Here is a 25,896-nt window from a genome sequence, read left to right on the forward strand (position 1 = left end):
CTTCATATTAGCGGGCTATACTGCTCTTGTGGATGGATAAAAAGCCATGGACTATAACTCAACCTCTTTCCTAGGATCCTAGGGGTAACCCTCTTGTTTGTAGGAAGGGGATGGGAATGTAATTCTACTAATCACCACTATCCCTTCCCTCCTGGATCATGCTCTTTCCGTGGCAGAATGGAACCATGAGCTATGCCACGCAAGGTTACCCAATATGGACATAATGAAGAGTTTAGACAAAAGATCTAAACCTTTTTCTTCCCTGGAGAAGGAAATGGCAAACAACTCTAGTATCATTGCCAAGAAAACCCCATGTACAATATTAAAATGATAAAAGATATGACACTGGAAGATGAGCTACTCAAATCAGAAGGTATCCAAAACATTACTGTGGAAGAGAGTGGAACAATTATAAGTAACCACAGAAAGAATGGATCAGCTGGACCAAAGCTGATAGGAAACTCAGCTGCAGATGTGTGTCTGGTGATGAAAGGAGTCCAATGCTGTAAAGCTCAATATTGCCTGGGAACTTGGATCTATGAGTCAAGGTAAGCTGAATATGATCAAACAGATGATGGCAGCATTAAATATTGACATCTTAGGTGTCAATGAACTTAAATAATGGGAATAGGTGAATTTAATTCAGATGATCATTACATATACTACTATGGGCAAGAATCCCTTAAAAGAAATGAAGTAGTCAATAAAAGGGTGAAAAAAGTGTTATCAGGATATAATCTCAAAAATAACAGAATGATATCTGTTCAAATCCAAGGCAAACCCTCAGCATCACAGTAGGACAAGTCTATGCTCCAATTATTGATGCTCAAAAGGCCAAAGTTGCTCCATTCTACAAAGACTCAAAACATCTAGAAATACCATCAAAAAAAAAAAAAAGGATGTCATATTCATCCCATAGGATTGGAATGCTAAAATGGGAAATCAAAAGGTTATTGGAATAACAAGAAGGTTTAGCCTTGGAGTACAAAATGAAGCAGGGCAGAGATGGAGTTGGCCAAGATAACTCACTGGTCATAGCAAGCTCTCTTTCCCAACAAACCAAAAGGCAGCTCTATATGTTTAATACTGAAATCAGATTAATTATATACTTTGCAACCAAAGCTCTACACAGTCAGTTAAAACAAGACCTGGAGCTGACTATGGTTCAGATCATGAGCTTGTTAAAAAATTTAGGCTTAAATTGAAGAAAGGAAAACCATCAGACCATATAAATTATATCTTTTATGAATATGAAATGGAGAAGATGAAAACACTTAAGGGACTAGATCTGGTAGATGGAGGACCTGAAAAATTATGGACAGTGGTTTGCAATAGCATACAGGAAGCAGCACCAAAAAAGATCCCAAAGAAAAATAAGAGTAAAAAAGCAAAATGGTTGATAAGGCTTTAAAAACAGATGAAGAAAGCAAGCAAGCAAAGAGTAAAGGAGAAAGAAAAAGATATACTCAGCTGAATGCAGGATTCCAGAGAATATCAAGAAAAGATAAGAAAGTTTGTTTAAATGAGCAATGAAAAGAAATGGAAGAAAACAATAGAATGGGGAAGATGAGATGTCTTCAAGAAAATTAGAAATACCAAGGAAATGTTTCACATAGAAAATGGGCATGATAAAAGACAAAAATGGTGGGGACTTCATGGAAGTCTAAGAGACTGAAAAGAATTATACAAGAATAAAAAAATAATACAACAAAGAATATAGAGGATTGTACAAGAAAGATCTTAACATTACTGCTACCATAATGGTATGGTTACTAATCGAGAGCCAAACAACCTGGAGAATGAAGTCAAGTGAGCATTAGGAAGCATGGCTAATAATAAGGCCAGTGGAGGAGATGGAATTCCAGCTGAGCTATTTAAAAGCCTAAAAGATGATGTTGTTAAAGTGCTATACTCACTATGCCAGCAAATTTGGAAAACTCAACAGTGGCCACTAGGTTGGAAAAGATCAGTTTACATCCCAATGCTAAAGAAGGGCAATGACAAAGGATGTTCAAATTACTGAACAATTGTGCTCATTTCACACACCAGCAAAGTTATGTTTAAAATTATGCTTAAAATTCTGCAACTTTTAGTAATGTGTGAACTGAGAATTAACAGAAGCACAGGTTGGTTTTCAAAGAAGCAAAGTAACTAGAGACACTTTCGAATTGTGGTTCTGGAATAGACTTTTGAGAGTCCCTTGGACAGCAAGGAGCTCAAATCAGTCAATTATTAAGGAAATTAATTCAGACTGTTCACTGCAAGGTTAAATACTGAAGCTGGAGCTTCAATACTTTGGCCCCATTATGAGAAGACAGTAATCATTGACAGGCATTGGCAAATGTTGGGAAAGATTGAAAGCAAAGAGAAAAGGGGGTGGCAGAGGATGAGAGGAATAAGCTAGTGTGATGAAAGCAATGAACATGAACTTGGACAGACTTCAGGAGACAGTGGAGGATATAAGGGCCTAGAGCATTATGGTCAAAGAAGTCATGAAGAATCGGACATGACTGAATGAATGAACAACATTCACCACTATAGCTTATGAGCTTTTACCATAGTGCTTTTCATTGACACAAAATTAGTCACTCTGACACCATTGACTCAGACATAGAATATTTACTTAACAATAAAGAAAATGTAGGTATGACCTTAGCATTTACTCAATAGAAGACAACAGAAGGAATAATCAAAATATAATAGTCCACTCATAAACCTAGGTCTCACAATTCACAGTGTCACTGGTGGTGTTTCACAAATAGCACATGGAGTTTGTGGACTCCAGCCTCTAACAGGTTCACTCTTGATCTGGTCATACAGGAAAGACAGGAAGACAGCTTTGGAGGGATTAATAATATTGTTTTATTCTAGTCTATTCTTCTCAATGGGTTGCTGATAATGGGAACACCAACTCCTACAGCATTCCCTAATCAACCTTCTTACAGGGGTTGACAAGAAGAGGGGGCAACTACCCCTACGTCTATCTCAATGGGGTCAATGGAGACAGGCACAACTTGTGCACTCCCCTACATCTCCTCAAGCCTCAATGGGGGCTGGTTGAGGCAGGTACATGCATTCCTTTATGCATTACCCAAATCCCAAATGGGTTCTCTCATGGGTTCCCCTATGAATTCCCTACTCACTGATCAGTGCCAACTTGCTTTATTGTTGTGTTCGTCCTTCATTGCCAAAGATGACCATGCTATCAGAGAAATGATGATGGGAATGCACTTGACTTCGTTTTGAGTGAGGGAGGGCTGTACAGGTCACCAGCCTCACTTCTCCTCCAGAGCCATATGAATCCAGTGACCAGATATTCATCAGGATGACTGGAGATGACCCAGAGTGCACTGGCCCCTCTGGGCCAAGGTCTTTGCTGGTACTCACTTAAGGTGAGGCAACACCTATTCATTGAATTGGACTATGGCCCCTTTAATGAGGCCAAGAAAAAGAAAGACATCAGGCTGGGAGGGAAACAGTAACAGTTACTATTGCTAATCACTCTAAAGCTAGGCAGGGGCCTATTGGTGTCCCAGCTTCAGAATGCTGTAGGTTTAAGGTTTTGGGAGAGCAGAGGAGAGGAGAGGAGAGGAGATGAACTAGACAGTAAAACCCAGTCACCTGGGCATCTTTTGGCCATCCAAATTTACCTTCCTTTGGAGAGGAGAAGGAAGGGGAGGGGGAGGCAGACAGGAGAGAAGGAATTGAATTACCCAGCTAGCTGGGTCCTCATTCAGTCAGCTGTGTCTCCTCACAGGATTGTGTTCGTCCTTCGTTGCTGAAGAGGACCATGCCATCAGAGAAATGATGACATAACTTACACTTGACTTTGTTTTGAGTGAGGGAGGGCTGTGCAAGATCACCAGCCTCACTTCTCCTCCAGAGCCATCTGAAGGCATCTTGCCAGCATTAAGCTTTCAGGTTAACTTTAGCAATATGATCATTCTGCGTAAATGCAGTAAATATCACATTATGTCACTTCTATATCTCAGTGCGAAGTCTCAGTAGAACTGTCCATCACTATGATTCTAGGAATTACTATCTAGGATCCTTAGGGCTATTCTGGGAGTTATTATCTAACACCTGGAAACTAGACATTGCCTTGGCCATGGATCTTGAGAAACTAAACTCTGAAAAGGATAACAAAATCCTCCTTACATACAGGTGGTCACATGCTTGCAGAAATCTATCTGAGAGGTACATCAGCAGAGAAACCCATGTACCTGGAGCAACTCATTATTCTGGATGTTAGGTCTTAAAACCTGTGATTTCATTACCAAATAATCTGCACCATGTATCACTTTCTAGACATAACTATTTCTTTGCTATCTGCTCCAATCTGGTCTTCCCAGTTTTCCTGCTAGGCAAAGTTATTTTTCTGTTATTTGGGGGCCACTGAATCAGTGATATACTCTTTTAGCACACAGCCACCTTTGATAAGGTGCTGAGAAAGCGGTGTATCTTTTAGTGACAAGCAGTTCCCTTAAGTGTCAAACTCCTTAAATCGGCTCTGGAAATCTAAGAAATTTTTAACCAGATAGCTCAGGAGAGAGTAACACAGGCAGCAGAGAGTAACAACCCTCAGAGGTTTCCTCTTTCAAGTAGTAGATGGTGTTGGAGAGCGATAAGCCCAAATAACTCTTAAAATATCAGCATAATTTAATGTTCTTCCAAGGAATTTCCAGTAGCTGCAGAACCCATCAGATTCTTGACTGATTTAGCTCATTACTTCCTCTGCCTTCTGTTTCTAACTCTAACTGCATTCAGTTTTGTCCTCTTGTTTTACTGACTTCCTCCTCTGGCATCGAATCCGTCCAATGGATCCTTATAAGCACTGATCTCTCTTTAACTTCTGATATGAATCTCAACAATTCCACCTTTATGTTAGGTGTGACTCCCCCTTCTCCCCTAACAACCTCTGTAACTTCCCAAAAGTTATTTGATTTACAATTTCTCACCTATAACTCTTGAAACTGGAAACATTCATAGGCAAATGAGCTGCTGGATCACAATGTCCTGCAGACATGACCATTTCTCTGCCTTCTAACAAGTCCTCTCAGTTCATTCATTTAAGGCCAGTGCTATATGTTCTTTAGACTCATCAACGTTATCTACATAGGCAGTGCTTCTTGAACTGTGGGTTGTCACCGCATATGGGGATGGTGGAAATTTTGGCAACAGTAAAAGGTTTCTGAACTGTCAACAACCAAAAATTAATTAAAAATCAAGCTCATAATGAAGGCGAGATGTTTCTATGCATCGAACAATTCCACTACAGACTTGGTTCTGAACACAAAGCATGAGCACTTTTCGCAGGGCATGCCCTGAGGCCACACAGCACCAAGGAATCTGCTAAAATGGAAAAAGGGGTCGAGGGTAGAAAAATTTAAGGAGCCCTGAATTCTGCAGGATTGCATTTCTTATCAAGTTGATTTTATCAGCTTTTCTTACACAAATATTCTTTTTTTTCCTGTCCCTTTCAACATTCTCCCCCAAAATAATGTAAGTCCCTTGACAGCAGGGATTATTCCATGTATGGGTTTTTATTTCAGAGCTTTTCTAGTTCCTTGCACAGAACAGTGCTTAATAAATATTTGTTCAATTGAATTGAATAGCAAAGATTTGTAAAACCTTAAAACATAGAGAAACAGAAGATGTAATTATGTAAGTCAACTTGATCTCATGGGTCACAGATTGTTTTACTTGATTAGAATTAAAAACTGAAGGATAGATGCTGGTTACTGAGTATTTAAAATAGGGTTTTAGAAAATGGAAATATCTGTTACGGATAGTCATAAAGAATGTAGAAACCAAGGCCACAGAAGAAATTCTAAAATCTGCCCCCCCCCAAGCATTCCTTTTGTGCCAGCCCAAGTGATGGTCCCAACAGAAATGGCTCAGAAAGTGAGAACCCTCTATAGCTGTACTCAGGCTGCAAGCTGAGAGAGTCTCTGTTTTAAGGATAACTCTAGCAACAATGCAGTGAATAAACACAAACTCTTTGGGGTTAATCCCAGGGAGCTAGAAATGCGAGACTAACTGGAACATCTTTTTCTGAGAAGTGCTTCTGCCCTCGCTGACATCTGTGGGCATTCCACCCCCTAGTAAATGTGGAGATAACAAGGAGGATCTCATAGAAAATCCATGATTTGTGCTTCCCTGGCTAGGCTCTGCTTCAAACAGCTGGGGACACCTGGGACCGCCAACATTGCTCTGGGGAAACGAGGTTAATGAGAGTAGCACAAGGCTGCTGAGTCCAATGTGCTTTGCTTCTGTTAGCATCCTTTTCCCCTCTTCTAGTGCTGTCTTCCTAAAAAGGTTTAATTCACATTCAATTAACATTCTGTTCCTAATAAGAGCTAAGAGCAGATGGCAGAGATGTTTCATTGGGAGCCCTTGAGGGTGTCAGGGCAGAAGAAGAAAGCTGAGAGGGAGCGAGTCCAGCACCTGCTTCATGTGGGAGGATCTGGAGGCAAACCTCCAATCTCTATAAATCTGTTTATTTGGTCTGGTCTTACCCTTTCTATTCACCATCCTGAATTTATTTAGACCTGGGAGAGCAGTAAAAGGAGTCATCCTTTTACTTCTAGAATCAACTATAAACTCCTTTCTTCAACATTTAAAGCCTTTCACAATCTAACCTATGACTTATTCCCTTTCCCTTTCCCTACAGGCCAGTCCAACTGGTTGTCACTGTTCCTTGTATAAGATATTCCATTTGCATCTTTGTGCAGTTACAGGACCATCCCTCCTGCCTAGGAATATACTTTCCTGTCATTTCTTCTTAGAATCTTTATCCTCCTTTAAGACTCACTCAAACGTTACTTTCTAGCCAAGGTCTTTCCTCTTGCTCCCAAACTGTAGCGCTCCCCACAAATTGCCTTGTATCTATTTTATATATACTTACATATACACACGTTGTCTCTTCTTAATAGAAGGCTGAGACTGTTACTCTTTTATCTTTGTACCTCTAAGGCTCGGCACAGTGCCTGATACAAGCTAGTCGCTTAATAAGGGCTTGTAGATTGATTGATTGGTCTAGTTCAGAGTTGACTTGAAGGACCATAGACAGATTTCAGTGAAGTCGGTGAACTTGGATGGGAAAAAAAATTACATCTTTATTTTTAACATAATTGAGTTTCTTTGTAACTAAGTACTTGTCTTATATACATTTAAAAACATTCTGAGACAAGATACAAAGGCTTCACCAAGAGGCCCAAAGCATCCATCACGCACACACACGCACACACACACACACGAACCTCTGATTTAGTTCAGTCTCTTCTATATAGATATATATATGGAAGCTAGGTGGCAGAGTGGACACAATGTGAGGCCACATGTGGCCTTCTTGGTCCTTGGTTTCGGCCTTTTGACTGAGTCCAATTTTTATAGAACAAATTCTTTTATTAAAGGGATTTGTTCCTTGTAGTTTGGATTGAGTAAAAGGGATACACTTGAGGACCCAGAGGGCCATATTGGCCTGGAGACTGCAGGTTCCTCACCCCTAGTAGAGCATGGGCCCTGGAGTCACAAGGATCTGAGTTCAAATTTGACCTCAGACACCTACTAGCTGTATGACTCTGAGCCAGTCACTTAACCCCAATTGCCCCCAAACCTCTTCCCCAAAAAATCTTATATATGGGGAAACTGACATTTGGAATAGCAAAGATTTTAACATGGATCTCCTGGCTTCAAATACATTGATTTCTCTTTCTACTACACAAGTGAACCTCTGTCTTTGGGTTCTTGTTACTGGGTTCCAGTTACAACTTTTTTTTTTTGGAGGGGGGAAGGCAAGGTAATTGGGGTTAAGTGACTTGTCCAAGGTCACACACCTAGTAGGTGTTAAGTGTCTGAGATCGGATTTGAACTCAGGTCCTCCTGACTCCAGGGCTGGTGCTCTAGTCACTGTACCACCTAGCTGCCCTGGTTACAACTTTTTGACCACTACAAGATCAGTTAACCTCCCCTAAATCTAACAGCCCTTCAATCCTGTGTTTTTCTGTTTCCTTCTTCTTTTCAAGGTCTTTTCTTGACCGGACAGGAGCTGTCCTTTGTGGGGGAACTAACATTCTTAGAGAAGAATTTGTCCTTGTGGCCTGGAGCCAACTGATTAAAATTGTTTTTTTTTTTAAAAAAAGGTCCCTGAAAAGACAAAGTATTGGTGAGAAGGTCACTAGAAATGCAGAACTTTTTGGGTGGTGATATTTGGAGGTGCCTATTATATGCTAGCCACTGGGGATACAAAGATAAGACTGAAACTGTGCCCGGCCCCAGAGGCTTCCATTCTATTAAGAGAGGCAACCTCTTAGTTAGCCAGTATTTATTTAGCACCTTTTCTGAGCAAAGTTCTTTGCAGGACTTTTTGAAACTATACCTGGAAAATACATTGCCTAGGGTTATTGATATAAAGAATAATTCATGCATGAATATGAATAACAAATATTAGCTGTGATTATAGTCAGTAGTAGTTGTATAGGGTACCTAATGTATTGGAAAGAATACTCCCATATCAGGAGAGATTTGGGTTCAAATCTCACTTCTGATACTGTGTGACCTTGGATAAGTCACTGCAAATCCCTGTGCCTTAGCTTTCTCAACCATAAAATGAGGATGATTGTGCCTTCATACATGCATTTCAGGACTACTGTAAAAGCTTAATAAAATGAGCTAATATATGTAAAATATTTATACATCTTAAAGCACCATATAAAACTCAGGTATAATTATTGTTTTACATAGAGGAAAGCTGAGAACAATGATGAGCCTTCCTGAACACCACCATAGAGCAGAGATGAGTAGAATCCAGCCTCAGTCATCTCAGGATTTAAATGTTTATATCCCAGTGCCACCCAGACTTCTGTGATATTTTGGGCCTTTTATTTTGCCAGTTACTTTTTTTCTACCCAGAAAGATTTTCTTTAAAAAAAAAATCTAGGGGCAGCTAGGTGGCACAGTGAATAGAGCACTTGCCCTGGAGTCATGAGGACTTGAGTTCAAATCCCATCTTAGACATTTGACACTTACTAGCTGTGTGACCTTGGGCAAGTCACTTAATCCCAATTGCCTCACCTCCCTCCTCAAATAAACAAAATCTAGGGGTTATGAAACATATAGAGAAGCATGGAAAGACTTACATAAACTGATGCAAAGTAGACCAATATACAAAATGACTTTGTCGATATAAACAGTAAAAACACCTACCACAAAACAATTGAAGATGAATGTTATAAAGAATGATATTGATCCTAAAGAGGAGACATCAGAAGACAGCTAACTTCAATCATTTGCAGAAGTAAGGGGTCCATGGGTGTGGAACACCAGATCTTTTTCTCTCTATATTGATTGCTTTTACAGATTTCTTTCTTTTATTCTTATGTTTCTTTCAAGCAATTATTGGTTTTAAGTAACATCGCTCTGGGAGGCAGGAGGGGAAGGAATCTAGGAAAAAGTCTAGGTGAAGTTGAAAGAAAAGTTATCCATGAAAGTCTACTTTAAAACGTATCTGGGATGTTAAGAGGAGAATCACTTTTGAAAAGATTTGGGAAATGTCTCTCCAGCTGCTAGCCAACCAGAACCACAGCTGCTCTGTTCCCTTCATGCTCTCTAGTCAATAACCATTCCTATAGTCAGATTAAGACATTAAATACAAGTTCCAACCATTAAGAACAGAGGCTATATGGTCTGAGTCATTTGTGGCCATAGGCATAGCACATGGGCAGTAACAGAGGGAAGTTTAGTGGTAAAATGTAGAGGAAATGGCACTTCCCTTTCCTCCTCCTGTCATCTGACTGTGACACTTTTTAAGAAAGCTGCCACTCTTGTTGGGTTGTCTCTGTTTGGCTACCGTAATAACTAAAATTCCTTGTGGACCCTTACAGTAATATATGATTATCAGAAATTATTATTACCAATCAATAGATCAGTATTCAAGTGTCAGATATCTGCCTGCAGAGTGAGGAATACCTGAGTTCAAGTCTGGCCTCTGACACACTGCCTGTGGGGTTCAGATGAATTGCTCCGACCTCTCCATGACTCAGGCAACTCCCTGGGGCTATAAGCTGAAGAAAAGGTTAAGGTCTTCATGGATGGATGGAGTTTTCCCACTGGGAGTTTCTGACGTCGATAAATGCCCACATCTGATCTTAAACAAAAACCAAAACCATGCCTGGTATGTTGCTTGGTATGGAGAATAACTAAGAGAATACCAAAACATTTCATTTTCTTTCTCTTTTGGAGACAATTTTGGTTAAGTGAGCTATCCAGGGTCACATAGCTAGTAAGGGTTCAAGGCTGGATTTGAACTCAAATTCTACTGACTACAGGGCCATTGCTTTATAAACAGATCCACTTAGCTGGCCCTAAAAATGCCAAAACATAAAGAGATGTTGTTGTTCAACCACGTCCAACTCTTTGTGTCCCTATTTAAGATTTTCTTGGCAAAGATGCTGGAGTGGTTTGCCATTTCCTTCTCCAGCTCATTTTACAGATGAGGAAACTGAGGCAAACAAAGTTAAGTGATTTGCTCAGGGTCATACAGCTAAGTAAATGTCTGAAGTCAGATTTGAACTGAAGAAGACAAATCTTCCTGACTCCAGGTCTGGGAATCTATCCTTTGTGCCACTTAACTACATATAGAGACATGCTTCTCTTCTGAGTAAGAAAGTTTTGGCTTTTTGCCTAGCAGTTTTCTGGTAGTTGTTTTTGAATATGAATGTATGCCTAGGCATTTAACATAATAAAAAGTATAGTTTCAACATTTAGCAGAAGGAGGGAAAAGATGGGGGGGGGGGGGGGCCTTTCCAAATTTCCTACCTTCTGCTGTTCAGTGTTAATGATATAGAATTTCAGTTCAATTTCCAATCCACAAGATTGTTGCTATCGCATTTTGCAAGTCTCAGGATTAATATGCTTTCTTGTTTTCTCTGCAGTCCTACAGGTCGGCACAGGCCAATCCATATGGGTTGAATACGAATGCTAATTCCACCCTCAGTAGCCAGCACATGTGGAAAATGTTAGTGCCTTCCTCAAAATGGAATTTTTGGGGACTTTTTTTAAAATGGGAAGAAAAAAAACCCAACCACCCAGATTTTTAAAGAAAAAGATTTCAGGGCCAGTTCGACAATGATGACGACGACAATGTCCCAGAATAGCCATAAAGCATCTTATTATCTGAGCCAAAGTCAGCAATGATATTTATTTTAGGGAAGGAAGTAAAAAAAAGGCAGGCCTCTTCCTCTGACAGCTCAGAGTCATTAGTCCTAACTAAAAGAGCATTCTACCTCATTTGGAGGAGAAAAATAAAACCTAACATGGATAATCTTCACTTCTTTCTTGTTTCTCCTCCTACACAAACAGGAGAGTTGGAGCTTTACCTCAGTGAATTCATTTCCAAAGCTAGTTCCAGATGCCCAAATTCTGGGAAGGCAACCTAAGGGTTAAAAAATGTAAACACCAACTCTCTGAAAGTAAGACTGGAAGGTTCTCATGGTAACAGTTAACACACCTTTGTTTCCTACACTATGAATTTTCAATGACTATTGTGCGCAATCCCTCATAATTATGGAGAACTGAATGTGGGCAAGTTCTAGAGCAGCTTTGCCAAGACACTCAGTGGGAAGTCCTAATACTGACTTACTATTAGATTTCATCTTTTGTTTCCTCTGAGCAGGTGAGTGGGTAGTGGGTAGTCTAACAATACAGTGGATCAAGCCATCATCTGTACTACTTTCTGGGGTCTTTTTTCTTCTGAGCTATCCCTCAAGGCTAGGCCATAGCAGGTACCATGGAAGTCAATGAAGAAAAAGTTGGTTTGCTGTGTTTTGTCTCCCAGGTACAAAAATTCCCTTGTACAGTCCTACAGACCAATTTCTTCTTCACTAACTTTCATGCTACCTGCTTCAATGACATAGTGAGGTAGATATTTAGTAGAAAATTGATCAATTTTAAAAAAAGCTTTGTTCTTTAGTAGTGGCAAGGAAAAACATTATGCTTTTATTTTTAAAAAAATGCAAAGCAAGAAGTAAACTTAATGATCACTTTCCATAGAAATCAACTTGAAGCCAAATCCCAGAATCTATCCCTGATTGATCTAGTTCTCTTCCCCTATCCACACACAGATAGACTGAACTAGGCCCAGAGGGAGTCCTGTCTTGATGTTGCTGGCCTACCTGTATGAAATAGTACTTGGTCAGTCAATCAATCAACATTTACTAAGCATCTACTTTTTGCAAGATGCTATGCTAAGCACGTGTGATACAAAAAGAAGCAAAAAATGACTCTTCCTTCAAGGAACATACAAACTAATAGAGAAGACATGCAAACAAATTTGTACAAAATGAGCTATACCCAGGAAAAATAACGAAAATAATTGAAATAATTAAAAAAGGGAAGATACTGCTCCAGGGAGTGTTGGGGATTTGGCTAGCACAGAATAATGATACTCGTTGCACAGGTCAGAAAGGAAAGGCTTAAAGCCTTTTTGAAGTCTGAGACAGGTGTACAATAGAATTTAGGAATCTTATTTTTGAGTTTTTGATGTATTCAGTCACATCTAACTCTCCGTGATCCCATTTGGAGCTTTCTTGGCAAAGATACTAGAGTGGTTTGCCATTTCCTTCTCCAGCTCATTTTACAGATGAGGAAACTGAGGCAAACATGGTGAAGTGACTTGCCCAGGGTCACACAGCTAGGAAGTGGATGAAGCCAGATTTGAGCTCAGGCAGATGAGTCTTCCTGACTCCTGGCCCGGGGTTCTCTCTACTATTATACCACCTCACTGCCCTAGCTGCTCCAATTTTTTGGAGTTCTGTTTGTTTCTTTGTCACCAAATAGCATATTTCTCTCAGGCTGCATGCTTTATAGCACCACCTCTCTCCAAATGAGTATTATTATTACTCAAGTCTGATTATTAAGGATCAATAAGGGTATGTGCCAGGCCTAGAGGCCTGAGGGCTACCCGAGTCTTACCTTACCTATCACAGGTCTTCGGCTGGCCAAACCGGATAAACGTATGAGAGAAGAGACTTTCCAGAGTCGAACAAGGGTTAGGCTTTATTCAGGGTCTTGGTTACATGTGCAGGGGGAACTCTTCCTTAGGAGGGAGAGAGAAATCTCCCAAGGAGGCAAAGATCTTACAGTAAGAGAATGAAAGCAGAAGTGGAAGTGGGGAGAGAGGGGAGAGGGAAGAAAGAAGAGAGGAAAAGGGAGGAGAGGCCTTCTGTCTGTCAGGGCCCCTCCGCACCCTAAGAGCGCCTTCAGGCTTTCCTGACCCTAATTAAGCTCTCTGGCCGCGTAGTTTGCACCTGAATACCGTGCCTGTTAGATAAAGGTGTGCCCAGATCCGGTCAGTCTCGAGGGCGGGGATGCTCTCTCCCATCACGTTTCTCACGGGAAGAGGCGGAAATACACGAGATAGCTCGGTCTCACTCCTCGATTCCCTGCTGTTTTCTGGGGGGCCTCATGAGAACTCTAAGATTTAGAAGTTCTCACCTTTACCCACCTGAGACTGTCCACATGGAACTGAGCTTACACTCCCAACAGGTATGAATATGAGAAACTGAAGAGAATCCCCCAAATACACTTTTTCCTAATGCGTTTAGCTTTTCCCAACTTTTTGCAGAGTTAGTAACAAGGAGACAAATTAAATGATATTTTTCATTTCCCATCCTTTCTAGGGGCATTGCTAATTAATCAAAGAGAAAGCATTTATCAAGTACCTACTATGTGCAGGCACTCATGCTGAGTGCTTTGCAAATATTACCTCATTTGATCCTTACAACAGCTCAGGGAGGTAGGTGTTGTAATTGTCCCCATTTTACAGTTCGAGAAACAGTCAGACGAAAGGTAAATGACTTGCCCAGGGTCACACAGCTACTAGGTATCTGAGGTTGGATTTAAACTCAGGTCTTTCTATCCCTAGGTTTGGTCCTCCAGCCAAATGTGCCCACATGGCTGCCTCTAAGAATTTAGGGGACAATGCGGGGAATAAGGAACCTGACTCCAATGACAAGTGTTTATAGGGCACATAGTATTTCCATTGTACTTACTTCTGTGCATATGCAAAAAAAGACAACATTCTTGTCCTTGAGGATCTTAAAATTAGTTGAGAACACAAGACTAATATGGTATAATGCAAAACCACTAGCAAATAATTCAAGCAGCATTAAATTCAGTGTTAAATGATGTGACAGACTAGCATTTCCCACTCTTTTTAAAGCATGATTCAGTCCATAAAAGGGGACTGCCTATCTGGGCCCTAATTAGATGGTAGCTGTACCATTAATATCCATTGATCAAGAGAATGCTTGGGGGTTGGATGGGAGAGGGAGGAAGCTGGTTAGCTAGGGATAAGGTTTAAAAAAGTGAGCAAAATAAACCCAGAAAGAAGGCCAGAAGGGACAACAGATAAGGAGGACAGCTTTGAAAGTTCCATGTTGCATTTATTATACACTTAAAAAGAAAGACAAGGTCTACCTCATAGAAACTCATAGTTTCATGTATGATTCTTTCTTCTCTTCTACAAAGCTCATTTTATTTGGTGTTTGTTAAGTTCAGAATTTAAAAAAAAATTAAAAGAAAATAAATGGTGACAAAAAACTACCATGAATTGAGAAAGCTTTGAAATACATTTTCATTTCATTAATCACAACATTTATATACATTTGAAAAATAGCAGTACCTATGTTGAATTAAATGAAATGAGTATTTATTAACGCACCTACTATGTACCAGGCTGAGAACATAAAGACACCAACAAAATAGTCTCTACCCTCGAAGAACTTACATGTTCCTGGGAACCACATTGTGTGTAAGCCCTCTGTATACACAAAACACATTGTTGAGTCAGTTTCCAGGAGAAAGGATACCCAAGAAAGACACTACTTGCAACAGCTCTTCATCTTCATGTAGACACAGTTCTAGTCATCAGGGTGGGGGGTCACAGGACAGTCACCAAGTCTGAAGGGCACTGACCCCTTGTGGCTGTCCTCTTCCATTCTCTTGGAATGGAAAGTCATTTGAAGTCAAAATTGGCTTCATTCTCTTTCTAGGAAATGGTAAAGGGTCAAATCTTAGTTCCCTGGACCAATCAAGTGTCAGGGACAGTTTCCTTGCCTTTCAGGGAAAAAAACTAGTCTAGCCTACATGGTGGAGACTGTGATAGACATTGTTCCTATTACAACCTCGCAGGTCTCCTCTAGTTCTAAATTAGTGGCTGCTCATCTTTCATTGACATCATGACCAATGACATCACAAGGATTTAAGTGAGGAGGAGCTGTACAAAGTCATCAGCCTCACTCTCTCCTCCAGAGTCATGGAAGTCCTGGGGTAAGATAAAAGTCAAGGTGACTGGCAATGGCCCAGGATGTAGTGGATGACCTTGGCCTTTCTAAATTAAGATCTTTCTCGGATCTCAGTTTGTAATAAGAATTCAGAAAAGGTATAATTCATCATTAGATGATACAAAATTGTTTTGATTGCAACAACGGCTGAAGACCATTTTTTTGAGGGGCTGACATCTACTCACCTGGAAGTAGCCACATGAATGAACATTTTGAACCTCTAGAGTACTGATGTATAAGTATTAGTATATTAGTATTAAGCTTTATGGAAAGACCACTGGATTTTAATTCAGAGAACCTGGTTCCTACTTATTACTCATATGACCTTGGGAAAATAATTTAATATCCCTGGGCTTCTATTTCCTCCCTTTAGATTACAAGGACCTTGAGGGCAGGGACTGTCTTTTACCTCTTTTTGCATCTGGCACATGGTAGTTGCTTAATACATGTTTATTGATTGTAAAATGAAGGAGTTAGACTAGATGCCCTAGGACCGTTTCTTCATCTGTATAATAAAGGGTTAGACATGATGACCTCTGATGTCCCTTGTACCTCTAAATCTATGATTCTATTATTTCTCAGTTGTAAATAAATATTATACAAATTACTAGTGACCACATGCAAGCGGTATTTTACACAAATATTTTCCATCTATTCATCCAACCATCCACCCATCCACCCAGGGCATCTTGCCATCTGCCCTGCCAATATTCCACCCCTACTTTCTACCTCTGGTTTTGAAAACAGTAACCAAATCAACACTGCTGTTGCTTCTGGAAACAGTATGATAATCTCCAGTTTTGACTTCACTCACCATATCTGTGACTTTTTAGATGAAAACTCTTATCCCTGATCATTGTTCCCCAATATTGGTTGCCTCTCCTTATTACAATGTAACTTCCTTGAAGGGCGAGCGAGACTGACTTTTGTATTTGTATCCCTTAGCATAGTACCTGGGACCTAGAAAGTGCTTAGTAAATTCTTTTTCTTTCAGTAATTCATTAATTCTGTCAATAATTTACAAAAAAGACAGGTTCATCTTGTTAATCATTCTTTTACTTGACAAAATGCATTTTGCTTTTATATTATTTTTCATTTTAATTATTTAATTATTATATTATTTTAATTCAATTAAAATTTTAAAATTAAATATTACTTAATGTGATAATTCTGTTTGAGAAACAACAGCAAGTGAACAGAAGTCTACCTAATCTAGAAAGCCTAGGTCTAAGTCAAGCTTCTGACACCTCCTAGCTGGGGAACTCTGGGCAAATCACTTAATCTCTCAGTGCCCCAAGGTAATTTTCTAAAATTATCAGTTTCAGATGAATCACTTATCTATAATCAGTGGAGGGAGTTCTGCACATCATTGATATCAAACCCAAATAGAAAAGGGGGTCGCTAATACGTAAGGGTCCCTACAAGGCCACGTATTGACAGTTTTAAAATGTGATATTATCTGTATTTATTGTATTTTAATGTATTTTGTTGACTCTTTCCCAATTACATTTGAATCTAGTTCAGGCCATGCTTGGGAGTGTGGCTTCCCATGGACCACCTCAGCTCTACAACAATGAAATCATAGATCCCAACAAAAAAATAGAAAAATCAAGCTTACTGCATATGAGGTCAGAGGTGGACGGTTTCACTATAGAGCCAGTGCTGGTACAGTTTATTTGATCTGTGCACAACTGGTACTTTCATTTGCCCCGTAAAAGAAGTTTATCTAAACTAGGGAAGACAGTTTAGTGCTTCGCCTACATATCATGCTGTCTGTCCTCATTTTTCTTTCTTTTAAATGAAATAAATATTTTATTGATGCTCTTTTATATCGATATTGCTTCCTAATGACAACCTCACATTGAAACAGACCTTTCTTATGACAAAAAAAAGGACATTAAGCAAAAGAACTTAAAATATTGATCATGGATGATAGAAACTATTTTCTATGTTCCTACCCCACATAGGCTAGGCTAATTATTTCTTTAGAGGAATTGAAACAGTTCTAGAGACTTAATTAGCCCAGGAGACTAAAACTAGGCAAGTATGGGACTTCATCATCATCTAAGGATATATAAGAAGTCAGCTCATGAGAAGTCAGTGCTCTTCAGACTTAGTTGGATTGCCCTCAGCCCAGCAAGTTGCCATACCCTGCTGACCACACCTTGTTGAGCGAACAAATTTAGGCATGGTGAGGAAATCTCCTTATGTAAATGCTGCATCCTTGTTGAGTATCCTCTCCATGCTATGGCTAAAGAAACTTCTTATCAACTGCTAGGTGGTCTCTGAGTATCTCATTTCACTCCTTTTTTTTTTGAGGCAATCAGGGTTAAGTGACCTGTCCAGAGTCACACGGCTTGTAAGTGTCTGAGGCTAAATTTGAACTCAGGTCCTCCTGACTCCAGGACATTGCTCTATCCACTTTGCCTAACTACCCCTTATTTTATTCATTCCAATCTAGAACCTGAACCATTGCAACCCTATGTCTCACCAATCTATTCATCTTCACCTGCAGGCTACCATCTTTCTACCCACAGGAGGGATAGAAGTTTCGCTGTCTATCCTTAGAATTTATGGGTACAATAACAGCACCTACCTCACAAGATTATTGTAAGGATCAAATGAAATAATTTATGTAAAAGTGTTTTGCACAGTATAAAGTACTGTATAAGGTAAATTGTTATTATTGTCATATTATTATAAGCATAATTTGTTCTGCCATTCCCCAGCTGCTGGGTACCTACTTTGTTTCCAATTCTTTATCGTCTTTCTTTGTCCTTCAGTGATAAAACCAGGAGCTGACCATTCCTTTCCGAGTCATAGAAAAATGAAATAATAGAACATTAGACATTTGAGATCTAATTCAAACTATTCATTTCATAGTTGAGGAAACTGAAGTTCAGAGGCGTTAAACTACAAACTTAAGAAGTGTATAGTCATGACTTCAATTCAGGTGCCCTTTCTGGGACACCAAATTTTTTGAGAGCCAATGATTTGTAGGTACCTTATATTAATACAACATGGTACAGTGTGAAGAATATTGACTCTGGACCTAGAGGAGCTGGGTCCAAATTTTAACTACTTGTATGACTCAATCTCCCTGCACCTCAGTTTTTTCATGTGTTAAAAAAAATAAGGGAGAGAGATTGTACCATATGACTTCCAAGGTCTCTTACAATGCTGTCTATCATCTATGACCTTCCTTTGGTCAGGGTTAAATGTAAAAGTCAGTCAGCTGTTTCTCCCAAGACTTGCTAAGGTGACAGGGCTTGGAAATTACCAAACAAACCAGCCTCTTCTTTTATTGTTATTAATAAATACTATATGCTTTAGGCACACCCTTCAACCTGGTGAGGTTTTAACAGTGACTCACAGGATGTCTTTCATTGTTTTTCTTTCCTAAAGACATTTTGCTTTAATCCCCAATTTTGCTCATGAATTTTTTATTTTCAGAAACTTTTAAGATTCTTCTTGCCCAGAAAAGCAAATCAAATGACAAATAGAAATGTAAGAGCTGAACTCTGAGCCTCAGAGATATAAAGCAGTCCATGAGTCTCTGTTGAGATAGGTAAAAATGGCCTGTTCCATTCTGTGTCTACAAGGGAGATTGCAATTTCCACATTCTGGAGAACAGGAAGATAGATGTAACTGGGTGATTACTCTTTTGCTCTCCTTTCTTCAAGAGTGTTATTGGGCTACAATTATATCTATTGACTTTTGTGGTTGCTATATAGTTGTTTCAGTCATGTCTGACTCTTCATAACCCCTTTTGGGGTTTTCTTGGCAAAGATACCAAAAGGGTTTGCCATTTCTTTCTCCAACTCATTTAACTGATGAGCTAACTGAAGAAAACAGGGCTAGTGACTTGACTACGGTTATACAGCTAGTAAATATGTGAGACAACATTTGAACTCATGACGATGAGTCTTCCTGACGTCAGACCAGACATTATCTGCTACAGCCAGATGTTTTCCAACTAGGGGTACCATGCTGTTTTAAGGATTTAATATGAAAGCCACTTTCCTTGCTACCTTGGGGTGAGAAATAACCCCACCTCAGATGGGGAAGATAACAGTTACCTCTTGGCCAGTTTAGCTCCTTCCCACCAAATGCTGGTTACACAAAAGACATTCAAATGGTAAATCATATTTACCAAAGTAAAGGACAAGTTTGGGTAGACAGCAAGACACTCAAGAGGAAATGAATTTTTTGACTCAGCAGTGATAAAACCTTAGCTCAACCAAAAAGAGAATGATCTTGACTAAGAAGTTTGTTCTTAGCAGTCTAGGATTAGAGGCAATGAAACTCAAGTGACATTATGTATTATAGCTTCTTATATTGATATTACACTTCAATAGAAGAAGAGGCAATGAAACTCAAGGGACATTATGTATTATAGCTTCTTATATTGATATTACACTTCAACAGAAGAAGTAACTTACAAGACTGTAAGTTCCAGGAAGGCAGGAACCATATCTTATAGTCCACCAATATTCTGCATGCAGTATACACTTAATATATTTCTGTCATAGTTTAGAACCAAGTAAGCAACAAAGTGTCATTTGACAGAGTTCTTGCAATTTTCTCCCCCTTGATTGTTTTGTTTACTATTTCTTCTAAATTTCCTAAAGTCAAGAAACTCCTGCCACATTTTCTTGACCAATAGTGCTCTTGTTTGCCAAGGTGATAGCCAACTCTAAGCACTGGTGAAGCTTACTGAGGGAACTGGCCCTCTGAGCTTTGTGTGTGTTCATCATTTGTTGCCGAAGAAGACCATGCCATCAGAGAAATAATGACATAACTTGCACTTGACTTTGTTTTGAGTGAGGGAGGGCTGTGCAGATCACCAGCCTCACTTCTCCTCCAGAGCCATCTGAATGCAGTGACCAGATATTCATCAGGATGACTGGAGATGACCCAGGATGAGGCAATTGGGGTTAAGTGACTTGCCCAAGGTCACACAGCTAGTGAGTGTCAAGTATCTGAGGTGAGATTTGAACTCAGGTCTTCCTGACTCCTGACTTCCTGACTCTATCCACTGCACCACCTGGCTGCTCAACTGAGCTTTGTACACTTTCATGAGCCACCCGGTCCAGGGATTTTTCCACTATCCTAGGTTTCTCTCTGGGAAAATCCCGAAAGAAGCAAGTAAGACTTCTTGACACCATAAATGTAGAACTGGAAAGAACACTAAAGATTATGTAGTCCACTCATTCATTTTACATATGATGCAGGGACAGTCCAGAGAGGCTTGTCCAAGATCACACAGGTGCTGTAAAACACTGCTAATAACATCAATAGGGCAGCCATTGGGGAAAAGAAAAAAACCTATTAACCCGGAGTTCAGGAACTTGTTTTTGTTCTTTTTAATTTTTGATAACTGTTTTCTTCTGTAATCCTCTGTACACATTTAAAAACATTATGCTGAAAAGGGGTCCATGACACCAAGATTGTCAAAGGGGTCTATGACACAAAAATAGATTAAGACCTACTACTCTAAAGATTTAGTAGGACTAGAAACTTAGATTTTTCTTATGTAATAACCCTTTCGTATCAACCCCCTCTCCCTTAGGTTATGGTCAGAGAACATTTCAGGAAAAATCAGGGAAGCATGGATTAGGCTGGTTTTTAACCATGCATGATGGAGAGGCATGTGCAGATATCCTGTTTGCTGTTGGCCATGTTGACTTAGGTCATGCTGCCTTATGTACGGTATGGAAACAAAAAAAAGTATTTTCATTCTTTGCTGAGCTGGAACTTCATGAAGGTATTAAAGCCATTGTTCTAGAAGAAGAAAGACGAGGAGGATAAGAAGCAGGAGGACAAGAAGGAGAAAAAAAGGGGGAGTAGGAGTTGGAAAAGAAGAAGGAGGAGGAAGAGAACAAGGAGGAAAAGAAGAAGATGAAGGAGGAAGAGGAGGAGAAGGAGGAGGATAAAGAGGAATCAAAGAGCCTTCTTTGCACAACTGACTTGTCCTTATAAAATGCATTCTAAACACATATAGTACAAAAGGCTGCAATCATTTCTTAGTTACTTAGGAATTTAGATGATAAAAATCCAGATTGCATTCACTCATATGTCTTATCATTGCAAACAGAAATGTAGAGAATTTTTTTACAAATATGAACCAACAGTCAAAACTGGTAAGTGTGTGAGGGAGGAAGAGGAAAGAGAAGCAGGAGGAGCAGAAAGAAGAAAACCTTTCTGGATTTTCCATCAGGCAACTCCACTCTGGAAAGAGAAGAGCTCGAACTTTCCTAAGCAACTTACACTTATAAATATTTCCTGTATGAATCACTCACATTATAAGGTGCCATTTGCAAGTCTACATCTTTCCTGAGATCTTCCTCATAAAAAAAAATTAGCAGCTAGTATCTTTAAAACATTCTAAAGTTTGTCTTACTGTATTTTCCAAAGAGTAAATTAGCAGTTGATTATCAGGAAGTATTCTTTAGAACCTGGAACATGCTACTGGCTCCTGAATTTACCATCTGCCTTGCAGCTGTACTCTAAGGACCATGTGACTTTTCCATCAGACTTGCAGCTGAAACCTCCTATATATAAGTTAAAACTGGGAAGTTTGTGAATGAAACTGGGAAATTCTTAGTTTGGGGAATCTTTGAGGCTGAGGGTTACCTAGCCCAGCCCAGGAAAGGGCTTGGGAAAAATCCTTTCACATAAACTGAGGTTGCTCCAGCTGCGGAATGAGGAACAGATAAGGCTGCCCCCTGGATTCAAGCAGACCAAGTCTATATGACAGCCCATCAAATGCTTGAAGACAGCTATCAGAGCCCCTCTCCCAAGTCTTCTTTTCTGTAAGTTAAGTATCTTACTATCTACATATGGCAGGGCTTATCCTGCTTGACCCGCTTTCTTCTTCAGCTTGGTTATTCTTTTTAGTATAATTTTATTTTTTCAGTTAATAAGAATTTCTTTTCCCTTCCTCTCCCATTCCCCCCTCATACACTGAAAAAGACAAAGAAAAAAAGATCCTTAAAATACCTACAGCCCCACATGGGCCAGGATCCCAAAATGTAGGATTCATTCTACATCTGGCTTGGCTCTTCAGAAGCATGAACACTGGACTGAATCCAGACACAGGGTCTGGATTCCCTCTGGAAGGTTCCATCTTGGAATGGGGTTTGAAGTTCTATTCAGAACTGGTACAATGTGTGCCCTCACTCTCTTGGTGTAGTGGCTCTACCTCCTGGCTCCTTTTCAAGTAGTCCTATACCTCTCTCAGGGCTGCCGTTAATTTCTTAGAAAACATTCACCTTGAAGTGGGAATGGACGTTGAGCTACTCATTGCGACCCATAGCTACTCATAGCCATAAGACTAGTCTGGTTTCATCCTCTTTTAATAAGACCTACACTGGGGTCAGTGTAAGTGGGGTTCTGGTACCAACCTTCAGGTCTATTTGTTAGAGAGATATCTCTCAGGTTCCTAGGCAGAATTTGAAGTGAGTTAAGTGACCTTCTCCTCCTTCTTTTCCTCCCCTTTTCTCCTCCTTTTCTTGCTCCCTCCCCTTCTCCTCACCCCTTCTCTTCATGACCTGTGCTCATTATGGGACAGATGCTCCCAGCACAAAGGATACATTTTAAACCTTGTGATATTGGGAGGTGGAGGAGAGCTCAGGCTTATCCATAATGACCTTCTGTTCTCTTTTTTTAATAGCAATTCTCCATTTGAGGACTATCACTCGGTGAGTCATGTTTGGACAATGCTATTGACTTCCTGAAAGTGGGGTTCTGTGACTAAATGCCTGCAAAGCATTCTGTGTTCAATGCTCTCTCTAGCAGCCATTTTTCCCAAGAGGAGCTATGGGCTTCAGCCATGGGAACTTGCCCACTCAGCTTTCTTTGCCTTGGCTAGATTGTCACCTCTATCTGTACCCTAAGGATGTTTTCTTTTTTCTTTTAAGTTTGGTTTTGAACTTTTTTTTCCCGAAGAAGACTTGAATGAGGAAGATCTGAAAAGTGGGGAAAGGTACCAAAATAAACATTTTCATACATCTTTAACTGGAGACTGGACAGTATGTTGAAAAGAGATGTGGACTTGAACCAAGAAGGAAGGAAACAAATATTTATTAAGTGCCTACCACACAAGGAGCTTTATAAATATCTCATTTGGTTTTTACAAAACTCTGTGAGATACTGTATTTCACTGTATAGTAATCGCTACCACATAATCGTCATGCCCTGTATTGTCTTTTGTCCAAAAATTGGTTTATAACCTTTCATCATAAATCGTTGCATGGTATAATTCTGTTTGTTGCGCTGCTTAAAAGGTAAACAGAGTAGCCATGCATTCACCAGTGGCATATGGATACACTTTTATCTCTCCCTCATGGGGAGTCATGAGCACAGAATTCTCAGCCCATGTGCATTGTCGGTACTCAGTTTTAACACATGTTCACGAGTCTTCTGTGCATCCTAATCTTGCACTAAAGACAGTTCAGTAATAAGTGATTTTTAAGTAATGCCAGCATGATTTTTGAAAAAAACTTCACATAACAGTTGCACTCCACTTTTTTGCAAAATTATTATCAAATCTGCTACGATTATGTAGTGAAATATGTTAGGTAATGATGATGATGATATTAACAATGACTAACATTTATATAGCGCTTCTATGTGCCAGCATTGTGCTAAGTGCTTTACAATTATTATTTCAGTGGATCCTCACAACAACTCTATGAGGCAGATAATAATATTAATGATACAGCAATTATATAGTGCTTGCTATGCATCAGACACTGCTAAGGGCTTTATAATTACTATCTTATTTGATCTTCACAATAACCCTGAGAGATAGAACTATTATTATCTTCATTTTACTGATGAGGAAAATGAAGTAGAGGTTGAGTGACTTGCCCAGGGTCACATAGCTAGTAAGTTTCTGTTTGGCTGAGTTCTTTTCTCAGCTCTGATGCTTTCTAACTATCCATAAGTAAGTCACCTAACTCCTGTGAGCCTCAGTTTCTGTAAACTGGGGATAATGATATTTGTAGAAGTTTATTATGACATTTGAATGAGATAATCTACAAAAAATATTTTGAAAACCTTAAAGTGCTACATAAATGAATGTTGCTATTAGTTAATATTACCAGTTATTATTATTGTTGTCATGTTCCAGAGAGCTTGCAATCTGAACCATGGAATTGCACATCATTAAAGTATCCAGGAAAACCTATAGCTGCCCAGGTTTCACAGATATCTCCAAAGATAGGCACAACATAGGAGCACCCAAACACAGTTCCACAGGGAAGGTCCCCCAAGTAACCCCCCCCCCCCCAGAGCCCCACTGATCTGCTGAAGAAAGCTTCCACTTGCTCTCCCTCCTGTGAATACACTCAGCTCTCCAGTGGTACCACAAGGGCCAACTCAGGACCACCACCAGGGAGGGCCCTTTGCACCTTCTGCTTCTATGTACTGACTACAAGTAATGACAGAGTGGACAGAGCCCTTCTGAGGGCTACTAGCACCAACTCTAGCCTTTGCCTCCCTAAAGGTGATCAGTTCCACCAGAGTCATAATGAGGGATTCTTTCATTTAGGGCAGAAACAACTGAGTAGGGGTGGGAGTGGAGGGTGGGTATAAAGGACAGCTCAGAATAGGGAGTGACCTTCTGTGTCACTGCTCTCCCCCCACTCAAATGTCTGGCCCAGAGAAGTCTGGGAGGGATGGTGTTGACACACTATATTCCAGTGGGGGTGGGGGAGTATGTCAATAGGATGTAGCCCATCATGACAAGGGCAAGAATGACACAGAGAGCCATGTAATCACAAAGGCACCTGTGAGGAAGGAAGGAAGTCTCCAGGGAAGGAACACCATGAGAAATTAGCAAGGGGCCATTCTGGCTGTAAAGCTGAGTTTTGGAAGGGTAATAATATGTAATGTCCCTAAAAAGGTGTCCTAGGACCTAAATGGTGAAGGATTTTAGATGTCAAACTAAGCGGTCCTTGAGATAAAAGGGAGTTTCTCAAGTAGGAAAATGGTATGGTCAGACTTGCGCTTTTAGAATACTGACCTGCCAGCTATGTGGGGTGAAGAGAATGGAGAAATGGGGTCCTGAGAGGAAGCTATTACAATAGTCTGGGGGAGAGGTGAGGAGGGTCTAATGAGGGGTGGGGTAGGTGAGAAGGGAACTCATGCAAGAGAAATCCTGGAGACAGAACTGACAATACTTGGAAACTGATTAGATATGATGGATGAGAGAGAGAGAAGAGCCAAGGAGAAGCTTCCAGTCCTATGTGGTTGTCCTGGAATGACTGACCACAGGGAAATTCAGAAGAGGGTTGGGTTTGAGGGAAAGATTTGGACACATCAAGTTTTAGATGCTTATGGGATATCCAGATGGAAGTGTTCAAAAAGCAGCTGGTGATGTGGAACTTTCTCTCCGGAAGATCGGAGATGGAGATAGTGCTGAGAATCCTGAATACAGAGATCATAATTGAACCCATAGGAGTTGATGAGATCAATGAGATCCAGGGTACAGGAAGAAAAAAGAGGAGATCCCAGAGCAGAGCTTTTGGTTAAGAGTAGAGACATG

The sequence above is a fragment of the Notamacropus eugenii genome, chromosome 7, assembly GCF_028372415.1.
Source record: "Notamacropus eugenii isolate mMacEug1 chromosome 7, mMacEug1.pri_v2, whole genome shotgun sequence".
Taxonomy (NCBI): domain Eukaryota; kingdom Metazoa; phylum Chordata; class Mammalia; order Diprotodontia; family Macropodidae; genus Notamacropus; species Notamacropus eugenii.